General features: G+C 39.2%; 1 protein-coding gene across 1 annotated transcript in view; it reads left to right on the top strand.

The window, feature by feature from the left end:
- The first annotated feature begins 5,437 nt into the window (after window positions 1–5,437).
- The window catches only part of LOC122806610 (calpain-5-like), a 660,704-nt gene continuing 658,349 nt past the window's right edge, over window positions 5,438–7,792 (top strand). Inside the window, exon 1 of the mRNA XM_044077176.1 lies at window positions 5,438–5,636. The gene's annotated coding sequence lies outside the window, so the exon portion shown is untranslated. The remainder of the gene's footprint in view (window positions 5,637–7,792) is intronic.

Here is a 7,792-nt window from a genome sequence, read left to right as displayed (position 1 = left end):
AGTGATATGTGCAAAGTTTGTAATCCACAAAAAGCTGTTTCAGGTGTGTTGAAAAAACAAAGTGACCAAAATCAGAATCAATTGTTAAGACATTCTTGAGTAAGCATCCACAACAGTAGAAAGAAAAAGATTTTTGCTTTTCATAAAAAGTATAGACTTCTTCAGCATCATGATGTTAGCTATTCTGTAACATGATCTGCTTGATCATGTGACTACTGAACAGACCTCACAGAGCATTTAAAGGTACATAAACAACAAAAATATAAATACATTGAATCTGGGGAATAATAAGTATCATATTCATATCTAAAAACATTAAATTGAAAAATTAAAGTGAAATGTGAAAAATATTTATTTAAAACTATTCATAAATCGCAATCTAGCAGCCTTCATTTTCAAAAAACACAAAAGGGAACTTTCTCATTGATACCTGGTGGGTGACAGGCATCTAGTTTCAGTTGCCATAAAGTTCTTTAACTTCTATTTTCTCCTCCCAGATTCAGGGTTATTCTTTCCAAAATAATAAAATTAAACTTTTTTGAAATCAGTGGGTTAACAGTTTTTGTACAAGGCATTTTTAACATATTTTCTTTTTATATCATATATGTGCTCAAGTGCACATTCCTTTAATGTCCTCCAAGTTCATAGGTGTGTACTAGGCTAATGGCCCTGGAGCCTTTACAAGCCTAGCCTATAGACGTGCCCTGGCATCATGCCACCCAACTCTAGTTCCCAGTGCCTCTATCAAGTAGAGCCACTGGAGTGATCCCCAGGGTGAACTTTCTATTACCCATCCACTCACCAAGAATTCTCTTGAAGAGGATCAGTGAGGTGCTCTGCTTGACATGTATGGGAAGTTTATTCCAGAGCATGAGCAGTCTCTGGGTGAGGAACTTGTCCCTCCAGTATGTTTTGTTGATTGTGGTAATGAGGTTGAGGTCTCTGGTGCATGTGGTGCAGAGGGATTGGGATTTCTTTAGATGTAGCATTTTTAACAGAGCTGGGTCAGACATGGCTTTGTAAGTCAAGCAGAGATCACCTCTAAGTAGGCGATATGAGACAGAGAATAGCTGGAGTCTGTCCGTGTAGGACATGTGTTTAATGCCTATGATCCTCTTCGTGAGGTACTTCTGTGGCCTCTCCAGCTGTTGAAGGTGTCTAGTGAGGTACATGCCAAATGGGGCATTATACTCGATGATTGGTCTAATGAGGGAAGAGTAGAGAGAGATGATGACCTCTTTCTTCCTGGATGCAAAACCCTTGGTAATGAGATGTGCCACACAGAAGGACTTTCTGACCACAGAGGCAATGTGGTGGTCAAAGAAGAGGTCAACCTGCATCCCCAGATCTCTTATAACACCTTTAGTGTTCAGTGGACTCCCACTGACGTGGTAATTAGTGGGAACTAAGTTTTTACCAAAGGGGATGACAACGCATTATTTGGCATTAAGCTTAAGGCCATGGTTTCGACACCAGTCATTGGTCTCAGTGAGGCCTTTCTGTAGGATGTCTGCATCACTTGTGGAGTTAATAATGGCTCCCAGCTTGCAGTCGTCTGTGAACTTGGTCAGCCAGAGAACCCTTTGTGCTGGCCCGGACTTCTGAGAAGTAGATGCCAAACAGGAGAGGACCCAGGACTGATCCCTGTGGAACTCCACTCGTGACTGGTCAGCAGTCTGACTTGGAGTCTGCTACTTTCACACTGTGTGTTCTATCTGTGAGCCAGTGTGCAACCCACCTAGTGATATAGAGGTTGATGCCTAGTTTGGTGAGTTTATCAATAATTTCTGAGTGAGGAATGGTATCAAAGGCCTTGGCAAGATCAAGGTAGACTGTATGCACTGCCTTACCTTCATCCACAGCCCTGGTGACTGACTCAAAGAAGTCAATCAGGTTGAGCAGGCATTATCTCCCTTTCACAAAGCCAAATTGTATGGGGTCTGGGGTTTGGACATTTCCTATATATTTGTTAATCAGGTCCATGATGATGCACTCCACAGCTTTACAGATCAGACTTGTCAGGCTAATGGGGTGATAATTCCCAGGGTCTGTAGTAGCTCCCCATTTATGGAAAGGGATGGCTGTAGCAGTGTGCCATTCTGTAAGGACAAAGCCTGAGGTAAGGCTGTGACTGAACAGGGCACACAGATGTGGTGCCAAGTTGATTTGTAGTTCATGTAGAACACAGCCAGGGATATTATCGGGTCCCATGGAAGCTGTATTCTTGACCTTGGACAATGCAGCTTTAACCTGGGCTGCAGTAATGCTGGGTCTCTGGTATTCTTCCGGTATTGTGATTGGTCCTTTGGGGGGGGGGGGGCAAATGTGGCAATTAATCTGTTGGCCAGTATGTTGGCAATATCTGTTGGCTCAGTATAGGAGGTACCATTATGCAGTATCTTAGAGCAAATCTGGGTATTGCCATGGAGGTTCTTGATATAGCTATAGAAGACTTTGTGATTGTTTTTAGTGTCTGCTGCAATTATACCTTCATAGCTGGCTTTAGAGGATTTGATGAGGGATCTCAACTTTTAGTTGAGGCTAATAAGGGAGCTTTTCCAGTCTTGAGGATTTCACCTTTTTCTGCAACAGTTTCTTCCTTCTGTTGCAGAGTTTATTAATGGCAGGGGACCACCAGATTGGCTTCCATTTTTTGGAGGAGAGCTTCTTGGTTCTGTTGGGTATGGCTAGTTCCATGCATTTGTGTGCATGTTTGTACAGTACATTGGTGTATGATTCGGCAGTCATGCAGCTATTTTCCATTGGCATGGGTGCCGTGAAGTTAGCCACCTCTGTTCTTAATATTTGCCGCTCTCCTGAAACTGACTCTTACTGTAGGGAGAAGTGATTTTACTAAAATTGTTGTCACCATCAAATATTTCCCAGTTTTCTTTATAATATGTGTAACAACCCATGATTAGTAAAGAAAGTGGTAATGAAATTACCACGATGTCTGTTGGTGTTATGTGTTGCTGCCATTGTGTTAATGTTGTCACTGCTTACTAGAATGGGCCTTTTTTATACTTGCCAAGCACTTCATCACAAATCTTTTCTATGAATGACTTGGGGTAGGCTCTGACCATGAACATCTTCTTCTGCTTAGAAATTTCCTAAAGTAATATATTTTTATTGGAAATCATCTTTTTGTGAAAGACGAAGGTGCTTAATAATTAACAAAATATTTTCATTACTACTGCTGTAGTTGCTTACTCTAGTGTGTGCTGACAATTGATTCTGACACACATGCAAAGTTTCCTGGAGCAGATGGCAGTCGTAAAGAAGCAGATATTTAGAAAGTGGTGCAAGCCCAAATCTGTATATCATTACAGGTGAGGTGGTGGGGAGAAAGAGAGAAAAAATAATTAAATGAGCAACTGACTGAGAGAGAGAGTAATATAGTAACACACACAATCACAAAAAATGTCAAGATGTAAAGACTGATACCTGAAGCATGCTATGACCACCATTTTGGATGAATGAAGGCTTCCTAACGTTACTCGTTAGCTTACTTCCTATCAGTCTCATAACATATCACTCTTTCCTAAATATTTCTTTTCCCATATGAGGTTATCTTCCTATACCCTATTTATGTATTAGGGCTTTGTACACTTGTCTTCTCCTATGACAAATGAGCTGAGACCACGTAACTACTCACCATAATTCTTTTGACACATAGCCTGTATTTGCTGCTATTCACTGACCTGCTTCCACCTTTTCTGTCACTATGAAAAGATGATCCCAAAACTGGCTACAATGTTCCGTATGATGTGACCCCCAACAACTACTGCCAGGGCATCGATAATACGTTTTTCTGTTTGCAGTTGCAATTGTATTCCCTATATACCCCATCAGTTCATGGTGAACTTTATGAACTATGCTTGTGTAGGATTCTTACTCACCCTTCTGTATTTTGGCCATAAGTAACTGTACTCTGTTTGGTAATTTTCCGTGAGGTCACTGTCCACAGTACACATGTATGTGCTAGTTTGTTCTGTATTAGTTTCAGTGAGATCTGTGGTCTTTCTTCCTATTTACTTCAGCCATTTTCCTTGTCTTGTCTCTCTCTTTGGGTGCCATCTTTGTTACAAATGTCAAAGTTATTTAAAAATAAATTTGCTTTTTCTTTCACTTACTGTTTATGGACTCTGAAGTGTGGGAGGTCTGTTAGGAGAGCTTGTGGGTTGTTGGGGTGAATGAAAAAATATATACACACGTATTGTTACTGATACCAACCTCCAGACATTCACATAGAGAAGGAGATTCAGGCTTGCTTTGTAAGATGCAACAATGTGACATGTATAATGAGAAAGGTATTCCACAGGAGGTCATTAAATAGGCACTGAAGCCATATGGAATGATATCCTCTGAATATGGGTACATGCATTATGGCTTCCCTTATGCCTTCTTAAACCCCAACCCCTTAGACTATTCCCTTAAGTACAAAACCATCTCACCAGTACTGCATGAAAAAGAAAACATTTTAGTGCAAAACACAGCACCTGCAAATTCAAACAGATGTTTTTGCAGTGGGGACGATCCACTGCACCCTCATGTGGTGACTTCACTCTGCCACACCCCTATTACTTTATTGTTTTTATTCAGAGATTGCTGCAACACAGAAAAAAAGAGCAATAAACAAAAAATATTAATAAACTTTTCACTGTATCTCTGAGATGGATTCCTGTTGAACTTCTCTATGGCATGTAATTGCAATCCTATGATATGCATATTAGGGGGAATGCATACTAAATCAGAGATTGAGATATCTAAGTATTTCTCTCTTTCTCTAAGGTAAACCAAAATGCTTTAAAGATATAACAATGTTGCAGAATTTGATGTTATTCCTTAGAAATTCTGTTTAATTTTCAAAGGGATTTGTAGTACTGGGTCTTGAACTTCCACCCTCTGAGATGCAGCAGTCTTATACTGAACAACTGTTACGTGTATGGAGCAGACACTAGAAACAACAACATTTAGGAGCCTATCTGTACATACTAAAATTAAACTTGTGTTGTTAAAGGGAAACCTTATAATATTAGGAAACAACAGCCAAAGTCTTACTTTTCTACATTAAACAAAACAAAATTCAAAATCTGGTTTATCCTTACTTTGTCTAGAGCAGACATGGTAGGTGTAGTAAATTGCCTTCATTCCTGGATATACACATTAGGATTGCACCATTATTAAACAAGGGTAGACAAGATAAATATTCTCAATGTTTAAGAAGTTAACTTTAAATAACTTTAAATGTCACGGCCTTATTATACTATAGAGACAGAAAGAGTTGTGTTTGTGATGTTGACTGCATTTGCAGGAAAACATGTTTCACAATGTTCAACATTCTGCTAAGCCTTAAACCTAGCACTTTCCACCCCACCCCAAACTGGTTTCACTGGCCTATCCCCTTGTCATCTGCTGTTGAATCCATAGGAACAAGGAAGAGTGTCTTAGTTTAGTTGCTAGGCCCTTTGTGCTAACATACAGCACCCTATTTACTTTTTTAACTTATTCACATTTTGTGTGTTCTCTGCCACACCCTTGTTAAGAATCTATGAGAGAGAGATCAAACAGCATGCTTATGTGTGAAACTGAAGCACTTGCAAACAAATGAAGATGCCCGATAGCTGGACTGACAGGTAAGTAACAGGTGTCTGTACAGCTCTGAGTGGGGGGATATGTTAGTGTTAAAAGATACATGGATAGTGGTCATAGGACAGCATGATATTTAATGTTAAAGATATCTTCATATAATTCTTCTGTTTTTTTTTGCATTTTTTTCTATGAAAGTGTTATTATTACATCTGTAGGTCTCAACCTGTTACATCCAGAATCAAAGTATCAGTACTGTGAACTAGAGATGTTGACAGTCTAACAGAATGTGAAGTGACATGCACTATCTGAAGTTATAAAGGTCTATAAATCTAATTATTGTTATTATTTACGAAGTGCAACCTACCACCTTTTTTCCGAAAATTGTCAACTTTATGAGAGATTATGAATGACAGAGCAAACTTTGTAGGCAAACGTCAGGGGCATTCCTAAAAACCTGGAACAGATGGGATATATTGTTACAACAGCAGTTTTAGAAAAGGTGCATAATCTATCAGTGTTGGTTATATGCTCCTTCATGCCACATTGTTTTTAAAACCAAGTTATATTAGTTGCATTTTCTCGCTTTTAAGTAAAGCATATGGTCGAAACTAGCAGGCAGCAAATAATTAAGGAGTTGGATGAAAATAACTTTTTTGAGTATAGAGTGATGGAAATATGACTCACAACAGAAGAATGGCTTTTCCTTCTGAATAAATCACCACTGACATAATTGATTTACAGTATAACCTCAAAGCACTTTGTGGCACATCTGTGTATGAATTTTGCAGTAGCTTCCTGAATATGTTAAATAAAAGGACAAAAAAAATTAAGCCAGGTGTGTGTGTGTGTGTGTGTGTGTGTGTGTGTGTGTGTGTGTGTGTGTGTGTGTGTGTGTGTGTGTGTGTGTAGTGTATTTCTCATCATCAGTAACACATCTCAGATTAAATAAAAATAGATTAACATGCACACTCTGTGATACATGATTTTTCAGTAGTTTTGATTTCACAACTGTGTTTATATTACTTCCATAATTTTTTTAATAAGTAAGGTGAATGATTTCAAGTTGCTTTACTCAGGTTTCTCCACAAGCTTTAACAATATCAGAGTGGGTTAATGAAGACTACTGACATATGGTAACAGGCATAAATGGATTCTGTAATTTGGCAAAGCAAATAATTCTTTGAAAGGATGCAGGACATTTATTGTATGGCACTCAAGTACATTATGATCTAGCATCTTCACGAGGGGGGGTAATGGACAAAGCTGTCTTGATTTATTTCATGTCATGTAATATATTAGTAGACCGCTCATGATTCTAACTAACTGTTGGCATTTTCCTTTACTACGAATCCTATAATTCCCTGTCTCTGACAGCAACACATTAAACAATCATTGACAGTTCATAGGGTTGCCACTTTTCATTGTAGCTAAAACCGGACCAAGGCCACACACTTCACACCTTCTATAACCCCAGCCATCTCCTACACACTCCCTGCCCATTTTCCATCCATTTCATGACATCATCATCACACCAGATGAGGGGGAAATGCACTCTTTTTTCCATTTGTGGAACTTTTTTTTTTGTCGATTTACTATGCTTTTCTGTAAAAAAAAAAAAAAAAAAAAAAGCATAGTAAATCCACTGATTTAACAAACTCTTGTTTCTTTTTTGAAACAAAATACTGGAGTTTGTACAGTGTTTTCTGGACTACCATTTCCGGATAGTCCAGAAAAAAAAAACAGATAAGTGGCAACACAAACAGTTCAGTAGCCTATGAAATAGTGCATGCAACAGTGTTTCTGAACCAAGATCGGTTGTTATGCAGAAATGCTTATGGACAAGTTTTGAATACTGTCCTGGTTGTGTGGCTGCAGCTGGCTGTAGATATTCTCCACTACTGTTTACTGTTACTACGTGATCTGATGTTGTCTCCTTCATTCACCCTCATGATTGCGTCTCAGATCTGACCCTCGGATCCGACTTGGCCACTTTCCACAGACTTAGATCCAACTGTCAAGCTCCTCCCTCATACCCACAATACCCTGCATCCACCCAACTGCCGTTTGCTGCTCGGAGAGCACGGACACGGATTCTGTTCCTCTCATGCTTTGTTAGATATTGGGTTTTGTAAGTGCCTTTGGCAATTACCTTCCTCCCTTACTTCTAGTGTATGTGTGTTTGTGTGTGTATGTACGCCCA

This window comes from Protopterus annectens, chromosome 7.part0 (assembly GCF_019279795.1).
Source record: "Protopterus annectens isolate FY-2018-M chromosome 7.part0, PAN1.0, whole genome shotgun sequence".
NCBI classification, from domain to species: domain Eukaryota; kingdom Metazoa; phylum Chordata; order Ceratodontiformes; family Protopteridae; genus Protopterus; species Protopterus annectens.
This window is presented reverse-complemented; position numbering and strand designations above follow the sequence as displayed.